This window comes from Bombina bombina, chromosome 3 (assembly GCF_027579735.1).
Source record: "Bombina bombina isolate aBomBom1 chromosome 3, aBomBom1.pri, whole genome shotgun sequence".
NCBI lineage: Eukaryota > Metazoa > Chordata > Amphibia > Anura > Bombinatoridae > Bombina > Bombina bombina.
Genome location: NC_069501.1, coordinates 816,047,847 through 816,070,320, shown reverse-complemented (window position 1 = coordinate 816,070,320; position 22,474 = coordinate 816,047,847).

Sequence of the window (22,474 nt, the reverse complement as noted above, 5' to 3'; positions counted from 1 at the left end):
CTACGTTATCCTTATGTACCCCTAATCTGCTGCCCCTAACACCGCCGACCCCTATATTATATTTATTAACCCCTAATCTGCCCCCCTCAACGTCGCCGACACCTGCCTACACTTATTAACCCCTAATCTGCCGAGCGGACCTGAGCGCTACTATAATAAAGTAATTAACCCCTAATCCGCCTTACTAACCATATCATAAATAGTATTAACCCCTAATCTGCCCTCCCTAACATCGCCGACACCTACCTTCAATTATTAACCCCTAATCTGACGACCGGAGCTCATCGCTACTATAATAAATGGATTAACCCCTAAAGCTAAGTCTAACCCTAACACTAACACCCCCCTAACTTAAATATAATTTAAATCTAACGAAATTAATTAACTCTTATTAAATAAATTATTCCTATTTAAAGCGAAATACTTACCTGTAAAATAAATCCTAATATAGCTACAATATAAATTATAATTATATTGTAGCTATTTTAGGATTAATATTTATTTTACAGGCAACTTTGTAATTATTTTAACCAGGAACAATAGCTATTAAATAGTTAAGAACTATTTAATAGTTACCTAGTTAAAATAATAACAAAATTACCTGTAAAATAAATCCTAACCTAAGTTATAATTAAACCTAACACTACCCTATCAATAAATTAATTAAATAAACTACCTACAATTACCTACAATTAACCTAACACTACACTATCAATAAATAAATTAAATACAATTGCTACAAATAACTACAATTACATAAACTAACTAAAGTACAAAAAATAAAAAAGAACTAAGTTACAAAAAATAAAAAAATATTTACCAACATTAGAAAAATATTACAACAATTTTAAACTAATTACACCTACTCTAAGGCCCCTAATAAAATAACAAAGACCCCCAAAATAAAAAATCCCCTACCCTATTCTAAATTAATAAATGTAAAAGCTCTTTTACCTTAACAGCCCTGAACAGGGCCCTTTGCGGGGCATGCCCCAAAGAATTCAGCTTTTTTGCCTGTAAAAAAAACCATACAATACCCCCCCCCAACATTACAACCCACCACCCACATACCCCTAATCTAACCCAAACCCCCCTTAAATAAACCTAACACTAAGCCCCTGAAGATCTTCCTACCTTGTCTTCACCATCCAGGTATCACCGATCCGTCCTGGCATCCGGTGCTGAAGAGGTCCAGAAGAGGCTCCAAAGTCTTCCTCCTATCCGGTAAGAAGAGGACATCCGGACCGGCAAGCATCTTCTCCAAGCGGCATCTTCGATCTTCTTCCATCCGGTGCGGAGCGGGTCCATCTTGAAGCAGCCGACGCGGATCCATCCTCTTCTTCCGTTGTCTCCCGACGAATGACGGTTCCTTTAAGGGACGTCATCCAAGATGGCGTCCCTCGAATTCCGATTGGCTGATAGGATTCTATCAGCCAATCGGAATTAAGGTAGGAATATTCTGATTGGCTGATGGAATCAGCCAATCAGAATCAAGTTCAATCCTATTGGCTGATCCAATCAGCCAATCAGATTGAGCTCGCATTCTATTGGCTGTTCCGATCAGCCAATAGAATGCGAGCTCAATCTGATTGGCTGATTGGATCAGCCAATCGGATTGAACTTGATTCTGATTGGCTGATTCCATCAGCCAATCAGAATATTCCTACCTTAATTCTGATTGGCTGATAGAATCCTATCAGCCAATCGGAATTCGAGGGACGCCATCTTAGATGACGTCCCTTAAAGGAACCGTCATTCGTCGGGAGACAACGGAAGAAGAGGATGGATCCGCGTCGGCTGCTTCAACATGGACCCGCTCCGCACCGGATGGAAGAAGATCGAAGATGCAGCTTGGATGAAGTTGTTTGCCGGTCCGGATGTCCTCTTCTTGCCGGATAGGAGGAAGACTTTGGAGCCTCTTCTGGACCTCTTCAGCACCGGATGCCAGGACGGATCGGTGATACCTGGATGGTGAAGACAAGGTAGGAAGATCTTCAGGGGCTTAGTGTTAGGTTTATTTAAGGGGGGTTTGGGTTAGATTAGGGGTATGTGGGTGGTGGGTTGTAATGTTGGGGGGGGGGTATTGTATGTTTTTTTTTACAGGCAAAAGAGCTGATTTTCTTGGGGCATGCCCCGCAAAGGGCCCTGTTCAGGGCTGGTAAGGTAAAAGAGCTTTTACATTTATTAATTTAGAATAGGGTAGGGCATTTTTTTTATTTTGGGGGTCTTTGTTATTTTATTAGGGGGCTTAGAGTAGGTGTAATTAGTTTAAAATTGTTGTAATATTTTTCTAATGTTGGTAAATATTTTTTTATTTTTTGTAACTTAGTTCTTTTTTATTTTTTGTACTTTAGTTAGTTTATGTAATTGTAGTTATTTGTAGCAATTGTATTTAATTTATTTATTGATAGTGTAGTGTTAGGTTAATTGTAGGTAATTGTAGGTAGTTTATTTAATTAATTTATTGATTTATTGATAGGGTAGTGTTAGGTTTAATTATAACTTAGGTTAGGATTTATTTTACAGGTAAATTTGTTATTATTTTAACTAGGTAACTATTAAATAGTTCTTAACTATTTAATAGCTATTGTTCCTGGTTAAAATAATTACAAAGTTACCTGTAAAATAAATATTAATCCTAAAATAGCTAAAATATAATTATAATTTATATTGTAGCTATATTAGGATTTATTTTACAGGTAAGTATTTAGCTTTAAATAGGAATAATTTATTTAATAAGAGTTAATTAATTCGTTAGATTTAAATTATATTTAAGTTAGGGGGGTGTTAGTGTTAGGGTTAGACTTAGCTTTAGGGGTTAATCCATTTATTATAGTAGCGATGAGCTCCGGTCGTCAGATTAGGGGTTAATAATTGAAGTTAGGTGTCGGCGATGTTAGGGAGGGCAGATTAGGGGTTAATACTATTTATGATAGGGTTAGTGAGGCGGGTTAGGGGTTAATAACTTTATTATAGTAGCGGTGCGGTCCGCTCGGCAGATTAGGGGTTAATAAGTGTAGGCAGGTGTCGGCAACGTTGTGGGCGGCAGATTAGTGGTTAATAAATATAATATAGGGGTCGGCGGTGTTAGGGGCAGCAGATTAGGGGTACATAGGGATAATGTAAATTGCGGCGGTTTACGGAGCGGCAGATTAGGGGTTAATAATATAATGCAGGTGTCAGCGATAGCGGGGGCGGCAGATTAGGGGTTAATAAGTGTAAGGTTAGGGGTGTTTAGACTCGGGGTACATGTTAGGGTGTTAGGTGCAGACGTAGGAAGTGTTTCCCCATAGGAAACAATGGGGCTGCGTTAGGAGCTGAACGCTGCTTTTTTGCAGGTGTTAGGTTTTTTTTCAGCTCAAACAGCCCCATTGTTTCCTATGGGAGAATCGTGCACGAGCACGTTTTTGAGGCTGGCCGCGTCCATAAGCAACTCTGGTATCGAGAGTTGCATTTGCGGTAAAAATGCTCTACGCTCCTTTTTTGGAGCCTAACGCAGCATTTTTTTGAACTCTCGATACCAGAAAAAAGCCTGCGGAGCGTTAACAGCCCATCTACCGCCAAACTCCAAATCTAGGCCTTAGGGTTTATTTTACAGGTAAGTATTTAGTTTTAAATAGGAATAATTTATTAAAGTATAGTGTAGTGTTAGGTGTAATTATAACTTAGGTTAGGATTTATTTTACAGGTAAATTTCAGTTTATTTTAGCTAGGTAAGTTATTAAATAGTTAATAACTATTTAATAGCTATTGTACCTAGTTAAAATAAGTTGAAAGGTACCTGTAAAATAAAAATAAATCCTAAGATAGCTAGAATATAATTATTATTTATATTGTAGCTATATTAGGGTTTATTTTAAATGTAAGTATTTAGTTTTAAATAGGATTAATTTAGTTAATAATAAAAATATTATTTAGATTGATTTAATTAATATTTAAGTTAGGGGGGCGTTAGGGTTAGACTTAGGTTTATGGGTTAATAATTTTATTACAGTGGCGGCGGCGTAGTGGGGGGCAGGATAGGGGTTAATAAATTTATTATAGGTGGCGACGGTGTAGGGGGGGCAGGATAGGGGTTAATACATTTAATATAGGTTGCGGCGGGACCAGGGAGCGGCGGTTTAGGGGTTAATACATTTATTATAGTTGCAGTGGGCTCCGGGAGCGGCGGTTTAGGGGTTAATATGTATAGAGTAGCTTGCGGTGGGCTCCGGGAGCGGCGGTTTAGGGGGTAATAATTTTATTTAGTTGCGGCGGTGTAGGGGGGGACAGATTAGTGGTGTTTAGACTCGGGGTACATGTTAGGGTGTTAGGTGCAGACAGCTCCCATAGAAATCAATGGGATGTCTGTCAGCAGCAACTTGTACTTTCGCTATGGTCAGACTCCCATTGATTCCTATGGGATCCGCCGCCTCCAGGGGTGGCGGTTTGAAAACCAGGTACGCTGGGCCGTAAAAGTGCAGAGCGTACCTGCTAGTCATTTGATAACTAGCAAAAGTAGTGAGAATGTGCCGCACTTGTGTGCGGAACATCTGGAGTGACGTAAGAATCGATCTGTGTCGGACTGAGTCCGGCAGAGCGAAGCTTATGTCACAAAATTCTACTTTTGCCGGTCTCGAGCCTTTGATAACTAAGGCGAATCAGCCTCGCCACAAATACGCTGCGGAATTCCAGCGTATTTGAGGTTGACGGCTTGATAACTACCCCCCCATAGATACCTTCTGTTTCCCTAACAAAACCAGTGGAAGGGTCCTTCTTAGATATATATATAGCTAATGGTTCCAGTGCAATGTCGAAGAGTAATGGTGATAAGGGGCACCCCTGTCGTGTTCCTTTACCCAGAATAATATTCTGTGACAGCTCACCGTTAATAAGAAGTTGGGATCTAGGTTTATTATATACTAACCCGATCAGGTCGACCAGGGCGCCGGAAAAGCCAAACTTAATGAGTTTATAAGATGGTCCCAGATAATTGAGTCGAAAGCTTTTTCCGCATCCACGGTAAGTAATGCTATATCTTCAGCCTGAAGTTTATTTCCAGCCTCCTGGTCGACCCGATGGAGGTAGTCAATGGTGGTAAGGACTCTACGCATATTTCGAACGGAATTTCTCCCTGGAATAAAACCTGCCTGGTCGGGGTGTATAATATCCATAATTGATTTTTTCATTCTATCCGCTATCAGAGACATTAGAATTTTATAATCTTGGTTTAGGAGTGAAATCAGGCGGTATGACGCTACATTAGTTGGGTCCTTAGCTTTTTTGTGAATTAGAGTCACAACTGAGTCGGAAAAATAAATTGACTTCATATCTTTCTGGAGATAATATTGGTTGAATAATTTAGTTAGAGTGGCAGATATCTCTGTTGCCATGATTTTATAAAATTCTGCCGATAAACCGTCTGGCCCTGGGGCTTTACCGGATTTCGCCTTTTTTATAATGTCTAATATTTCTAGTTCAGTAATAGGAGCATTAATAGTCTGTAACGCTTCCTGAGAGATTTGAGGGATGTCTAACCCCAGCCAGAATAGCTCTTTTTGCGTCTCATTCACCTCCTCCCTGGCATAGAGATTACTATAGTAATCAAAGAATGTTCTTCTAATTTCATCTTTATTAGTGGAAAGTTTCCCTCCTGATCTAATGGCAAGGATTTGGTTTGATTTCTTCCTGAATTTGACCAATCTAGCCAGATCTTTAGCCAAAATACCCTGACAGCTCTGGAATGTGGCCCTATTTTTTAACTCTTCCGATCTTCGTTAAAAAACATTCCCTTTCTACTCTTGCTACTTTATATTTGTCCCAGTTCTCCTTATTGGGTGATCTAAGGTATCTTGCATAATTGTTTCTAAGTTGATTTGATAGCTGTGTTTCTCTCGCTCTATTTTTCCTATTTCTTTTAATCATATATGCTTTCACCTCCCCACGGATAACCGCTTTGCCTGCCTCCCAAAACACCTCAGTTTTATTGGCATACTCCCTATTTTGTGTAGAGTATTCTCTCCATTTTTGCTTTAGCCAGTTTACAAATTGTACATTTTTATTCATATAATAAGGAAAGCGAAAAGTATTTGCTGCTTTCTTGGGGGAAACACTCAACACAATCCTTATACCAACAATCGCATGGTCAGATAAGATTATCTCCAAAATCTGTGATTCGATTTGATTTCTCATGACCTGCTCATCTAGTAGGAACATGTCAATTCGGGAAAAAAATTTGTGGGCGCACGATTCGCATGTAAATTCACGGGCATCTGGATGCTGAATACGCCATGCATCATGTAATTTTAATATACGTGTAAAGCTCTGCAAATGCTTAGCTTCCCTAAAATTGGCCGCTCTCCTACGGATTTTATGTCTATCTAAATCCGGACACATTGTACTGTTGAAGTCCCCTGCTACGATCAAATTCTGCCCAATATATGGGGATAGAACCTTTTTCAACTTTTCCCAAAACTTAATATCCCAGTTGTTTGGGGCATATAAATTACATAACGTCCAAGTCTTATCATTTATAGTTAATTGCAACACTATATATCTCCCTTCTGGGTCTAATTCTTGCTTAAGTATGATAGATCCCTTCCCAGCATAATCGCTACACCTCTCTTACGCTTCTCGCATGGTGTTGCAATTATTTCAGCTATCCAGTTTGTTTTCAGCTTTCCTATCTCTGCCTTATTAAGATGTAGTTCTTGGAGGAATATGATATCTGGCTTATGCTTCCTGGATTCCTTGAGAACATTTTTGCACTTAATGGGTGATGTTATTCCGCCCACATTCCAAGAAATTAATTTTAATGAGCTATTCATTATTTCTATATTTATAATTTTTGCTTCTGAAGGGAAAAAAACAAAAAACAAACAAAAAAAAAAACATATAAGTCCCTCACCCCCCCACCCCTCCCTGTACTTTTTGATAATACCTCCATTGCATTCTCTCTTTCCTGAAATAGCTAATCACTTCTAAAAGTTGCCTTATACTTCAATGTTATTTTCTCTACAGATCTCTTTTGCATCTTCAATTGTGTTCCGTGCAATGGCACCATCCATGCCCAGTACTGTAATTTTCGCAGGGTATTTCATGGTCGCTTTCAGCCCTGCCCTGATTAAACCTGAGCAGAATGGTGCCATTGCACGCCTCTTTGTTGATGTTTCTAAAGAAAAATCTTGGAATAAGAGGATCTGCTTAGTATTTATAGTGAGTGTCTGGGCTTGTCTGTATTTTTGCATAATTTTTACTTTGTCTTGAAAATTTAGGTATTTTATCATGACCATTCTTGGTCGCACACTGCCCTCTTTTGACTGTCTCACTGTGCCAACCCTGTGTGCCCTCTCCACCTGAAAGCTTCCATCTACTGCTTGTAAACCTAATAATTTTGGTAGTGTTTGAGCACTAAATAATAAAAGGTCCTCAAATTCTCTTGACTCTGGGAGACCTATTACACGGACATTGCTCCGCCTGGACCTATCCTCCAGGTCCTCAATTTTAGCTTTTAATATCTTGATCTCATCTGTGTATCCAAAACCGCTTCCTGGTTAAAATGTCTATCTTCTACATTTGAGATTCTAGATTCTACTTCCATGAGTCTATTTGAGAATTGTTTTATTTCATTTGATAGCTCTGAGATCTCACTCTTTATCATTTCAAATTGGGGCAGAATCAGTTCTGCCAGCTGATTCGTTGTTAATTGTTTTTCCATATTGAGATCGGGGCTTCTAATAGTTACTTCTTGTATGTTCTCTTGTGAGGACTTTTGTTTTCTATCCCTCTTTAGAGGCATAGCTGGAGATTTGTTTTTAGAGTTTGTAATATATTTCTCCATTGGATCTGCTAATCAGTACTATTTTATGCGTTTCTCAACTTAGCACCTAAATGTGTGTATTTGGAAGATCATATGCCCCTTTTTTTATCTGACACAATATGTGAAAACTTAGCAGTTCAGCTACCCTCTTTATGGATAGCACAAAAATGTAAAGACTTATCAGAACAGATAGATTCTGTAAATTTAACCCCAGCTGTAGACACTTGACTGTGTGAATCTATTACCTACTCATTCAAGTTAACATAATATGTGAAGGCCTATCTGAAACCCTCTGACCTTACCCTACCTCTTGTCTGACAATAATAGTCTAATACTTTGTATCTTACGAGTTTTGCCCAAAGCTATAAAGTCTATTAATCTCTTGGCTAATCCAAGACACTCTTTTCAGCTATTTGCTAGATGTACAGATTTAGTAAAATATACACCCTTTCACAGCTTGGTACAAAATGTGAAAACTAAATATTTCAGATACCTTTTACCGGCATAACACAAAATGTGGAGATTTAGCAAATCAGGCAGCCCTTTACAATTTGCTACTGCATGTAAAGACTCAGCACTTTAGCTCTATTATACAAAAATAACACACAATGTGAAGACTTAACAGATAGATTCTACCCATTTGGCAATATTTAACACTATGTGAAGACTTGATATTTTTTACCAGAATAGCACCTAATGTGAAGACTTAGCAAATCATGCACCCTTTTTCAGAGACAGTTTTTCAGTTTAGTACGAGCTCTACAAATTTGGCAACTTATACAACCTTTTATAGCTTAACACACTCTGTGAAGACCTAAAAATTCAGATACAGTCAGCAGGGCTGACCCAAAATATATGGATTTATCCTCTCAGACCCTCTTTTTCTCTTTGACACAATATGTGGAAATTTAGCAATTCAAAAATAATTTTTACAGGTCTAATATACCCTGTAATAACTTGACATTTCAGGTAAATTATGCAAAATTTCCGACAGCTGAAAAAAACCTAGCTAATCTGCTATATTCTTTTCAGTTTGACCTGCAGTGCTACAGCTTATCTGAATTTACTAACTTTGCATATTCTTATACTAGACCTTGATTTGCTCTAACAGGTTAATATTCTGCAGCGTGTTACCTAATACAGCTTGATTCTGCAGATAGTCAAAAATAACTCCCAGTACTTATTACAAAAAAAAAAAAAGCAGACTTAAATATGTGATTCAATATTTCTTGGCAGATAAAAACTGGCAACAAAAATAACATTTAGCTGCCTAATATAATGTCCACTTGACTTAAGAAAGTTCTGAGGTGACCGGAGATCTTCCTAATACCAGGATCTTGTTACTTTTAACCGGCTTCTCAAGTTAACCCCTTGATCTTAGTTCATTGGGCTAGGTGGAAAAAAATGTCCGGCCGTCAGTTCAGCCTACTGCAGAAAGGGAGTAAAGGAAACAAATTCCTAGCTGTAACTCCTCTCCAACCGCCGTTTTACCAGCAACACCCGGCTCCTGCTTAGCTTAACCGGCACTATCTTTTGCCGAGCAAATTTGGGCTTCATATAGTCCACAAAAGTGAAGAAACTGTTGTACTTACCCCCCCTTCGTCTTCACGGCACAGATGTTGCGGTTCTCCGGTAGCCTCCTCTCTCTAAGCGGTCTCTGTTGCTTTTACCGCTCTCAGCAATTTCGCAGCACCATCAAACACACCTGGCTCCTCTGACTCCTGGCGCTGTAATATGACGTCAGAGCTACTCGCCGGCTTATCGAAGGGGGGCAGTACGGTCTCCAGATGGCTTTTCCGGGACTCACTGACCACTTTTCACCTTTCAAGTAAGTACGGATTCCCTCAAGTCCTTTTTGCTTAACCTGTGGAACGTGCTACTCCTGCTGAACTAGGGCTGTCACGGCTGAGATACCTCTCCTCCTAGGCAGCGTCCTTCCCGTTCAGCTGTTTGTATGTAGCATTGTGTTCTCCACACTGTGTAGTTTCGGGCTCCAAACATCCGGTATTCAAACAGTCCGGCGTTTGCACTGCCGTTTTTCAGCTTCGGTTCTTTTCGGGACTTGCAAATAGAGGCTTGTAGACCCAAGCAATGGCTGTTCCCAATCAGCCCTTAGGGATCCACCGAGTTTCCAATCACCACTTTACTTCCTTAGGCAGGGCATAAAGCATTTATCCCCCGCAAAAAGGCTCTGTGACTTGGGAGCTTAGAGGTGTTGCTGCTCCACACAGGTGAGCTTGAGTGTGCACCACCTCCTTCACACTCCTCCCACAGGAAACCAAAAAGTCAGTAGTTAAGAGCTTTATGGGCTAACGCCGGAATATAAAGCTCTTAACTACTGTGCTCTAAAGTACACTAACACCCATAAACTACCTATGTACCCCTAAACCGAGGCCCCCCCACACTGCCGCCACTCTAATAAAATTTTTTAAACCCTAATCTGCCGACCGGACACCGCCGTCACCTACATTATCCCTATGAACCCCTAATTTGCTGCCCCTAACATCGCCGACCCCTATATTATATTTATTAACCCCTAATCTGCCCCCCCCAACGTCGCCGCTACCTAACTACACTTATTAACCCCTAATCTGCCGACCGGACCTCGCCGCCACTATAATAAATGTATTAACCCCTAATCTGCCCTCCCTAACATCGCCGCCACCTACCTACAATTATTAACCCCTAATCTCCCGCCCGCACCTTCGCCGCTACTATAATAAAGTTATTAACCCCTAAACCTAACTCTAACCCTAACACCCCCCTAACATAAATATAATTTATATTAAACTAAATAATATTCCTACAATTAACTAAATTATTCCTATTTAAAACTAAATACTTACCAATCAAATAAACCCTAATATAGCTTCAATATAATTAATAATTACATTGTAGCTATTTTAGGATTTATATTTATTTTACAGGCAACTTTGTATTTATTTTAACTAGGTACAATAGCGATTAAATAGTTAAGAACTATTAAATAGCTACCTAGTTAAAATCAATACAAAATTACCTGTAAAATAAATCCTAACCTAAGTTACAATTAAACCTAACACTACACTATCGTTAAATTAATTAAATTAATTACCTACAATTACCTAAAATAAAATACAATAAAATTAACTATTTTATAATACAAAAAAACAAACACTAAATTACAAAAAATAAAAAAGAATTACAAGTAGTTTAAACTAATTACACCTAATCTAAGCCCCCTAATAAAATAAAAAAGCCCCCAAAAATAAAAAATTCCCTACCCTATTCTAAAATACAAAAGTAATCAGCTCTTTTACCAGCCCTTAAAAGGGCTTTTTGCGGGGCCTTGCCCCAAAGTAATCAGCTCTTTTGCATGAAAATAAAAATGCAAAAAGAGATCACACTGCGCTGGGATAATTAGTATACTTATAAGCCAACAGGTTAGATGGAGGATTCCCCTAACTCCAAACAAATAGCTAGTATAAACACAGTGATGTCCCAAAGAACAAGACTGTTGAAACCCTGGCGCTGCTAAAAAACAGCTTAAATAAGTAAATAATAATAAATTAGATTAGTATATCAGATTAATAGAATATATAGTCTGTATAGTCTAAAACCACAAAGAATTAAGGTCATGGAAAACAGCTTGCTATGAGATTTGTGTCACAAATGGCTACAAATGTTTATTAAAACAATATATAAATACAATAACCTAACACATCTAAAACCTTTTGAGCACTGATCAGGCGCTTAAAACAAGAATAGCATCAATGAAATAAAATAAATTAAATAAATTAAATTAAATTAAATCAAGTACAATTACCTATATTTAAAAAAATCTAGACGCAGAAATGACAAAAAAATATGTTTAAAAGGAAGCCAGAATGATGATCCCAGAGGAGCAGTCAAAATGTAAACCGGGTCAGCTGGAGGTATGAACGGTCTGGAGCTGAAATGAGATCGAGACCCACATCAAAGACAAGAAGAGAGCCACAAAATTATGGTGTTCACTTTTACTTACACCATAACGGTTCTCTGTAGTCTCCGGCTCTCTTTTCTTTCTTTCAGGTATATGACAGATAGTCACCGCAGTCCCCTCTTTCAAGCAGCGCTTTTTCGGCAGATAAGCAGGACGGCTCAGAGAAACAGCAGTCTCAGTCAGTAATAATTTCGTCAAGCACAACTGAAGCACAGGTGTAAGTGGGCGGAGCAACGCGTTTCAGCCCATTCTGGGCCTTTGTCAAGCTCCTGTTGGATAGAATGCCCGGTCTTTTAAACCGTCAGCAGTTCATCTGATTGGCTGTAACTCAATTTTGAAACAGACAGTCAGTTCACTAGCATAGCCGCCAAAAATACGGATGGCTTCCTTTTAAACATATTTTTTTGTCATTTCTGCATCTAGATTTTTTTAAATATAGGGAATTGTACTTGATTTAATTTAATTTATTTAATTTATTTTATTTTATTGATGCTATACTTGTTTTAAGCGCCTGATCAGTGCTCTAAACATTTTAGATGTGTTAGGTTATTGTATTTATATATAGTTTTAATAAACATTTGTAACCATTTGTAACACAAATCTCATAGCGAGCTGTTTTCCATGACCTTAATTCTTTGTGGTTTTAGACTATATAGACTATATATTCTATTAATCTGATATACTAATCTAATTTATTATTATTTACTTATTTAAGCTGTTTTTTAGCAGCACCAGGGTTTCAAAAGTCTTGTTCTTTGGGACATCACTGTGTTTATACTATGAAAATAAAAATACAATACCCCCCCCCCCCAACATTATAATCCACCACCCACATACCCCTACTGATCGGAACAGCCAATCGAATGCAAGTTCAATATGATTGGCTGATTGTATCAGCCAATCGGATTGAACTTCTATCTGATTGGCTGATTGCATCAGCCAATCAGATTTTTTCTACCGTAATTCTGATTGGCTGATAGAATTCTATCAGCCAATCGGAATTGAAGGGACACCATCTTGGATGACGTCCCTTAAAGGAACCTTCATTCATCGTTAGTCCGTCGGTTGAAGAGGATGGCTCCGCGTTGGCTCCGTTGAAGATGGCTCCGCTCTGGATGGATGAAGATTGAAGACGCCGCCTGGATGAACACTTCTACCGGATGGAGGACCTCTTCTTTGCCGCTTGGATGAAGACTTCTACCGGATCAAGGACCTCCTCTGCGCACCTTGGATGAAGAATTCGGCTCGGCTGGGTGAAGACGACTCAAGGTAGGATGATCTTTAGGGGGTTAGCGATATGTTTATTTAAGGGGGTTTGGGTGAGTTAGAGTAGGGGTATGTGGGTTGTAATGATGGGAGGGTATTGTATTTTTCTTTTCATGTAAAAGAGCTGATTGCTTTGGGGCAAGGCCCCGCAAAAAGCCCTTTTAAGAGCTGGTAAAAGAGCTGTATTTTAGAATAGGGTAGGGAATTTTTTATTTTGGGGGGCTTTTTTATTTTATTAGGGGGCTTAGATTAGGCGTAATTATTTTAAACTGCTTGTAATTCTTTTTTATTTTTTGTAATTTAGTGGGGGGGTTTTGTATTATAGAATAGTTTATTTAATTGTATTTTATTTTAGCTAATTGTATGTAATTTATTTAATTCATTTAATGATAGTGTACTGTTAGGTGTATTTGTAACTTAGGTTAGGATTTATTTTACAGGTAATTTTGTATTTATTTTAACTAGGTAGCTATTAAATAGTTAGTAACTATTTAATAGCTATTGTATCTAGTTAAAATAAATACAAAGTGGCCTGTAAAATAAATATAAATCCTAAAATAGCTACAATGTAATTATTAGTTATATTGTAGCTATATTAGGGTTTATTTCATAGGTAAGTATTTAGTTTTAAATAGGATTAATTTAGTTAATTTTAGGAATATTATTTAGCTTAATTTAAATTATATTTATGTTAGGGGGGTGTTAGGGTTAGAGTTAGGTTTAGGGGTTAATAAATTTATTATAGTAGCGGCGACGGTGTAGGTGGGAGATTAGGGGTTAATAATTGTAGGTAGGTGGCGGCAATGTTAGGGAGGGCATATTAGGGGTTAATCAAATTTATTATAGTGTTTGCGAGGCGGGAGTGCGGAGGTTTAGGGGTTAATACATTTATTATAGTGGCGGTGAGGTCCGGTCAGCAGATTAGGGGTTAATAAGTATAGTTAAGGTAGCGGCGATGTTGGGGGGGGGGGCAGATTAGGGGGTAATAAATATAATATAGGTGTCGGTGATGCTAGGGGCAGCAGATTAGGGGTTCATAAGTATAATGTAGGTTGCGGCAGTGTACGGAGCGGCAGATTAGGGGTTAATAGTATAATGCAGGTGTCAGCGATAGCAGGGGCGGCAGATTAGAGGTTAATAAGTATAAGGTTAGGGGTGTTCAGACTCGAGGGTACATGTTATGCCAGTGTTTTTCAACCAGTGTGCCGTGACACACTAGTGTGCCGTGAGAGATCCTCAGGTGTGCCGCGGCAGACTGACAACAGTGCGGGGGTGTTCCTCTTTAAAATTTTGAAATATTGGGAGGTATGTGACACACTCATCAGGCATCATTTACAACCATGACATTGACATTCATTCACAGACAATCATTATGATTGTTTGTGAATGAATGTCAATATGTCATGTATAGTTTGTAGGAGGCATGGCATGACAGCACAGTACAGTGTGTGTGTGTGTGTGTATATATATATATATATATATATATATATATATATATATATATATATATATATATATATATATATATATATATCCTGTATTAGGCTACAATGTGTGATTTTGTAACATTTTGGGATGGTGGTGTGCCGCAGGATTTTTTAATGTAAAAAAGTGTGCCACAGCAAAAAAAAGGTTGCAAATCACTGAGTTATGCTATCCAAGTAGTGGTCTGAAAATGCATAGATACAAAGTCAAATGTAAAAATGCTCACATTGCAATCTAAAAAATAACCAGTAGATGGCAAACAAGTACAAAAAGAACAAAGCCAGACTGGATTGACCTCTTAGTAGACTCATATTTGCTTTTGTATGTATATGCCAGTAGCTATTTACCAACATCCTCCTATAATAGATGACATATGACATTTACTTCTATACATAACATACACACAGCAACTACATTATTCCATCACTTATAACAGGGATGTAGTCTGGTCTAGGTCAAGTAGGCTTGTGCCTAGGGCAGCAGGAATTAGGAGGCAGACAAATCTGAGGGGTCTTGATGCGTTCTCACTCCTATGCTCTTCAAATGTTTTATTTAGTCATTTTATTTTTCTTATTATTCATTTTATTACAAATCAATGACTTCTGGTTGTCTATACACACATATACACAAATGCACGTGCATGTTCTCATATAAAATCAAACACGTAACGTATAACTGAGAACGAGATTAATCACCATAGCAATTAAGTGTGTATTATACAATCCATGATTTAGGTGTGATTCCATCTGAAATACAAGACAGTCAAGTAGAATTAAAGAAAATGATGTGAAACCCAAAGTAGTCCTCATACTGATGGGCCTATTAACACATTATGGGCTAGATTACAAGTGGCAGGCTAACTGTTGCGTACGAGCAATATCGTACTTTTGCGTATGTTGGAAATAGCGCGCATATTAAAATGTTAAACTAAACAAGATTGCGGGTAGTGTGTTAAAAAAAGTTGCCCTAAACACAACATGAATACATTCAGCCAGATTACGATTTTTGAGCGCTATAGGGAGATTAATGACCACAGCATTTTTGACAGTATTTCACTCCCTATAGCGCTGGTATTACAAGTTTAAAAAAAGCCGGTGTTTGCGGGTGATATGGCAGCGTTGAGCTCCATACCGCACACAAATACCAGCGCTGCTTTGAGATGCTGTTACGTGCTCATGCACGATTTCCCCATAGACAACAATGGGGAGAGCCGGCTAAAAAGCTATACAAGGTTAGCGACAGTCTGATGGAGATGGGGTAGAGAGTTCCAGAGGACAGGAGCAACTTATGAGAAGTCTTGGAGGCGGAAATGGGATGTAGAGATAATAGGAGTTGAGAGACGTAGGTCAGAGATGATCAAAGAGGACGGGTTGTGGAATATTTGGAGATGAGAGAGGAAATATAGTTGGGAGTGACGCTGTTGAGTGCTTTGTAACTTAGGGTTAATACTTTACATTGTATTCTGGAGTGTATGGGGAGAATGAGAGTTAGAGACAGAGAGGGAAATAGATATATGTAGGCTTGATAGGTTAATTTGTAATTGTATTGTTATATTGTTATTCTATAGGTTATGTATACCAGGCTATTGATGCCGACTGAGAAATGTAGTATTTTATATATTTGCATTGTGTCAGGTTTGCTGGTACCAAGCTAAGACAGACCCTCTGTGCAGAAAAGGTAAATGTAAACACTCTGTGATCCTGATAAAATACACATGAACAGTGTAGATATTCTCTGTGCATTTTTGCAGTCCATGACAGGAGTTAGAGTAGACAAAAGTAAGTTTTAGTAAACAGGGAAGAAAAGAAAAGAACACAAGTTAAGTATGTGCAGTTAGTTAATACAGGTTGATACATTTACATGTGTATTTACTTCAGGTTAAAAGATTGCAAGCTTAATAAATACACTGTTCAGTTATGTTATCCAAGTAGTGGTCTGAAAATGCATAGGTACAAAGTCAAATGTAAAAATGCTCACATTGCAATCTAAAAATTACCCAGTAGATGGCAAACAAGTACAAAAAGAACAAAGCCAGACTGGTTTGACCTCTTAGTAGACTCATATTTGCTTTTGTATGTATATGCCAGTAGCTATTTACCAACATCCTCCTATAATAGATGACATATGACATTTACTTCTATACATAACATACACACAGCAACTACATTCTTCCATCACTTATAACAGGGATGTAGTCTGGTCTAGGTCAAGTAGGCTTGTGCCTTGGGCAGCAGGAATTAGGAGGCAGACAATTCTGAGGGGTCTTGATGCGTTCTCACTCCTATGCTCTTCAAATGTTTTATTTAGTCATTTTATTTTTCTTATTATTCATTTTATTACAAATCAATGACTTCTGGTTGTCTATACACGCATATATACACAAATGCACGTGCATGTTCTCATATAAAAACAAACACGTAACGTATAACTGAGAACGAGATTAATCACCAAAGCAATAATTAAGTGTGTATTATACAATCCATGATTTAGGTGTGATTCCGCCTGAAATACAAGACAGTCAAGTAGAATTAAAGAAAATTATGTGAAAACCTAAGTAGTACTCATACTGATGGGCCTATTAACACATTATGGGCTAGATTACAAGTGGCACGCTAACTGTTGCACACAAGCAATATCGTACTTTTGCGTGTGTTGGAAATAGCGCGCATATTACAATTTTAAACTAAACAAGATTGCGGGTAGTGTGTTAAAAAAAGTTGCACTAAACACCACATGAATACATTCAGCCAGATTACGATTTTTGAGCGCTATAGGGAAATTAACGACCGCAGCATTTTCGACGGTATTTCACTCCCTATAGCGCTGGTATTACGAGTTTAAAAAAAGCAGGCGTTTGCGGGTGATATGGCAGTGTTGAGCTCCATGCCGCACATAAATACCTGCGCTGCTTTGAGCTGCTGTTACGTGCACATGCACGATTTCCCCATAGACAACAATGGGGAGAGCCGGCTAAAAAAAGCCTAACACCTACAATCATGGAGCGTAAAGCTCCGTAAAGCAGCCCCATTGATGTCTATGGGGATTTTTTTTTATGTTTAAACACCTATAAACATAAACCCTGAGTCTAAACACCTCTAATCTGCCGCCCCCCAACATCGCTGACACCTACATTACACTTATTAACCCCTAATCTGCCGCTCCCAACATCGCTGCAACCTACATTACTGTTATTAACCCCTAAACCTAACCCTAAGTCTAACCCTAACCCTAACACCCACTAACTTTAACATAATTAAAATAATTCCAAATAAAAATTACAATTAATACCTAAATTATGCCTATTTCAAACTAAATACAAACTTACCTTTAAAATAAAACCTAAGCAAGCTACAATATAACTAATAGTAACATTGTATCTAGCTTATGCTTTATTTTTATTTCACAGGTAAGTTTGTATTTATTTTAACTAGGTAGATTAGTTATTAAATAGTTATTAACTATTTACTAAGGCCTAGATTTGGAGTTTGGCGTTAGCCGTGAAAACCAGCGTTAGAGGCTCCTAACGCTGGTTTTAGGCTAACTCCGGTATTTGGAGTCACTCAAAATAGGGTCTAACGCTCACTTTTCAGCCGCGACTTTTCCATACCGCAGATCCCCTTACGTCAATTGCGTATCCTATCTTTTCAATGGGATCTTTCTAACTCCGGTATTTAGAGTCGTGTCTGAAGTGAGTGTTAGAACTCTAACGACAAAACTCCAGCCGCAGAAAAAAGTCAGTAGTTAAGAGCTTTCTGGGCTAACGCCGGTTCATAAAGCTCTTAACTACTGTACTCTAAAGTACACTAACACCCATAAACTACCTATGTACCCCTAAACTGAGGCCCCCCCACATCGCCGCCACTCGATTAAATTTTTTTAACCCCTAATCTGCCAACCGCCACCTACGTTATACTTATGTACCCCTAATCTGCTGCCCCTAACACCGCCGACCCCTGTATTATATTTATTAACCCCTAATCTGCCCCCCACAACGTCGCCGCCAGCTACCTACAATAATTAACCCTAATCTGCCAACCGCAAAGCGCCGCCACCTACATTATAGCTATGTACCCCTAATTTGCTGCCCCTAACACCGCCGACCCCTATATTATATTTATTAACCCCTAATCTGCCCCCCACAACGTCGCCTCCACCTGCCTACACTTATTAACCCCTAATCTGCCGAGCGGACCGCACCACTACTATAATAAAGTTATTAACCCCTAATCCGCCTCACTAACCCTATAATAAATAGTATTAACCCCTAATCTGCCCTCCCTAACATCGCCAACACCTAACTTCAATTATTAACCCCTAATCTGCCGACCGGAGCTCACCGCTATTCTAATAAATGTATTAACCCCTAAAGCTAAGTCTAACCCTAACACTAACACCCCCCTAATTTAAATATAATTTTAATCTAACGAAATTAATTAACTCTTATTAAATAAATTATTCCTATTTAAAGCTAAATACTTACCTGTAAAATAAATCCTAATATAGCTACAATGGCCTAGATTTGGAGTTCGGCGGTAAAAGGTCTGTTAAAGCTCCGCGGGCTTTTTTCTGGCCGCACCATAAAATTAACTCTGGTATCGAGAGTTCAAACAAATGCTGCGTTAGGCTCCAAAAAAGGAGCGTAGAGCATTTTTACCGCAAATGCAACTCTCGATACCAGAGTTGCTTACGGACGCGGCCGGCCTCAAAAACGTGCTCGTGCACGATTCTCCCATAGGAAACAATGGGGCTGTTTGAGCTGAAAAAAAACCTAACACCTGCAAAAAAGCAGCGTTCAGCTCCTAACGCAGCCCCATTGTTTCCTATGGGGAAACACTTCCTACGTCTGCACCTAACACTCTAACATGTACCCCGAGTCTAAACACCCCTAACCTTACACTTATTAACCCCTAATCTGCCGCCCCCGCTATCGCTGACCCCTGCATATTTTTTTTAACCCCTAATCTGCCGCTCCGTAAACCGCCGCAACCTACGTTATCCCTATGTACCCCTAATCTGCTGCCCTAACATCGCCGACCCCTATATTATATTTATTAACCCCTAATCTGCCCCCCTCAACGTCGCCGACACCTGCCTACACTTATTAACCCCTAATCTGCCGAGCGGACCTGAGCGCTACTATAATAAAGTTATTAACCCCTAATCCGCCTCACTAACCCTATCATAAATAGTATTAACCCCTAATCTGCCCTCCCTAACATCGCCGACACCTACCTTCAATTATTAACCCCTAATCTTCCGATCGGAGCTCACCGCTATTCTAATAAATGGATTAACCCCTAAAGCTAAGTCTAACCCTAACACTAACACCCCCCTAAGTTAAATATAATTTTTATCTAACGAAATAAATTAACTCTTATTAAATAACTTATTCCTATTTAAAGCTAAATACTTACCTGTAAAATAAACCCTAATATAGCTACAATATAAATTATAATTATATTATAGCTATTTTAGGATTAATATTTATTTTACAGGCAACTTTGTAATTATTTTAACCAGGTACAATAGCTATTAAATAGTTAAGAACTATTTAATAGTTACCTAGTTAAAATAATAACAAAATTACCTGTCCGATCTTAGGTTAGGATTTATTTTACAGGTAATTTTGTTATTATTTTAACTAGGTAACTATTAAATAGTTCTTAACTATTTAATAGCTATTGTACCTGGTTAAAATAATTACAAAGTTGCCTGTAAAATAAATATTAATCCTAAAATAGCTATAATATAATTATAATTTATATTGTAGCTATATTAGGGTTTATTTTACAGGTAAGTATTTAGCTTTAAATAGGAATAAGTTATTTAATAAGAGTTAATTTATTTCGTTAGATAAAAATTATATTTAACTTAGGGGGGTGTTAGTGTTAGGGTTAGACTTAGCTTTAGGGGTTAATCCATTTATTAGAATAGCGGTGAGCTCCGATCGGAAGATTAGGGGTTAATAATTGAAGGTAGGTGTCGGCGATGTTAGGGAGGGCAGATTAGGGGTTAATACTATTTATGATAGGGTTAGTGAGGCGGATTAGGGGTTAATAACTTTATTATAGTAGCGCTCAGGTCCACTCGGCAGATTAGGAGTTAATAAGTGTAGGCAGGTGTCGGCGACGTTGTGGGGGGCAGATTAGGGGTTAATAAATATAATATAGGGGTCGGCGGTGTTAGGGGTAGCAGATTAGGGGTACATAGGGATAACGTAGGTGGCGGCGCTTTGCGGTCGGAAGATTAGGGGTTAATTATTTTAAGTAGCTGGCGGCGATGTTGTGGGGGGCAGGTTAGGGGTTAATGAATATAATACAGGGGTCGGCGGGGTTAGGGGCAGCAGATTAGGGGTACATAAATATAACGTAGGTGGCGGTCGGCAGATTAGGGGTTAAAAATTTTAATCGAGTGTCGGCGATGTGGGGGGGCCTCGGTTTAGGGGTACATAGGTAGTTTATGGGTGTTAGTGTACTTTAGGGTACAGTAGTTAAGAGCTTTATGAACCGGCGTTAGCCAGAAAGCTCTTAACTCCTGCTATTTTCAGGCGGCTGGAATCTTGTCGTTAGAGCTCTAACGCTCACTTCAGAAACGACTCTAAATACCAGCGTTAGAAAGATCCCATTGAAAAGATAGGCTACGCAAATGGCGTAGGGGGATCTGCGGTATGGAAAAGTCGCGGCTGAAAAGTAAGTGAGCGTTAGACCCTTTAATCACTGACTCCAAATACCAGCGGGCGGCCAAAACCAGCGTTAGGAGCCTCTAACGCTGGTTTTGACGGCTACCGCCGAACTCCAAATCTAGGCCAATATAAATTATAATTACATTGTAGCTATTTTAGGATTAATATTTATTTTACAGGCAACTTTGTAATTATTTTAACCAGGTACAATAGTTATTAAATAGATAAGAACTATTTAATAGCTAAAATAGTTAAAATAATTATAAATGTACCTGTAAAATAAATCCTAACCTAAGTTACAATTAAACCTAACACTACACTATCAATAAATTAATTAAATAAAATACCTATAATTATCTACAATTAAACCTAATACTACACTATCAATAAATACATTAAATACAATACCTACAAATAACTACAATGAAATAAACTATCTAAAGTACAAAAAATAAAAAAAAACTAAGTTACAAAAAATAAAAAAATATTTACAAACATAAGAAAACTATTACAACAATTTTAAACTAATTACACCTACTCTAAGCCCCCTAATAAAATAACAAAGACCCCCAAAATAACAAAATGCCCTACCCTATTCTAAATTACTACATTTCAAAGCTCTTTTACCTTACCAGCCCTGAACAGGGCCCTTTGCGGGGCATGCCCCAAGAAATTCAGCTCTTTTGCCTGTAAAAAAAACCATACAATACCCCCCCCCCAACATTACAACCCACCACCCACATACCCCTAATCTAACCCAAACCCCCCTTAAATAAACCTAACACTAAGCCCCTGAAGATCTTCCTACCTTGTCTTCACCCTACCAGGTTCACCGATCCGTCCTGAAGAGCTCCTCCGATGTCCTGATCCAAGCCCAAGCAGGGGGCTGAAGAGGTCCATGATCCGGCTGAAGTCTTCATCCAAGCGGGAGCTGAAGAGGTCCATGATCCGGATGAAGTCTTCATCCAAGCGGGAGCTGAAGAGGTCCATGATCCGGATGAAGTCTTCTATCAACGGCATCTTCAATCTTCTTTCTTCCTCATCCATCTTGCAGACCTCCGACGCGGAACATCCTCTTCTCCCGACGCCTACTAGCCGAATGACGGTTCCTTTAAGGGACGTCATCCAAGATGGCGTCCCTCGAATTCCGATTGGCTGATGGAATATTCTGATTGGCTGATGGAATCAGCCAATCAGAATCAAGATCAATCCGATTGGCTGATCCAATCAGCCAATCAGATTGAGCTCGCATTCTATTGGCTGTTCCGATCAGCCAATAGAA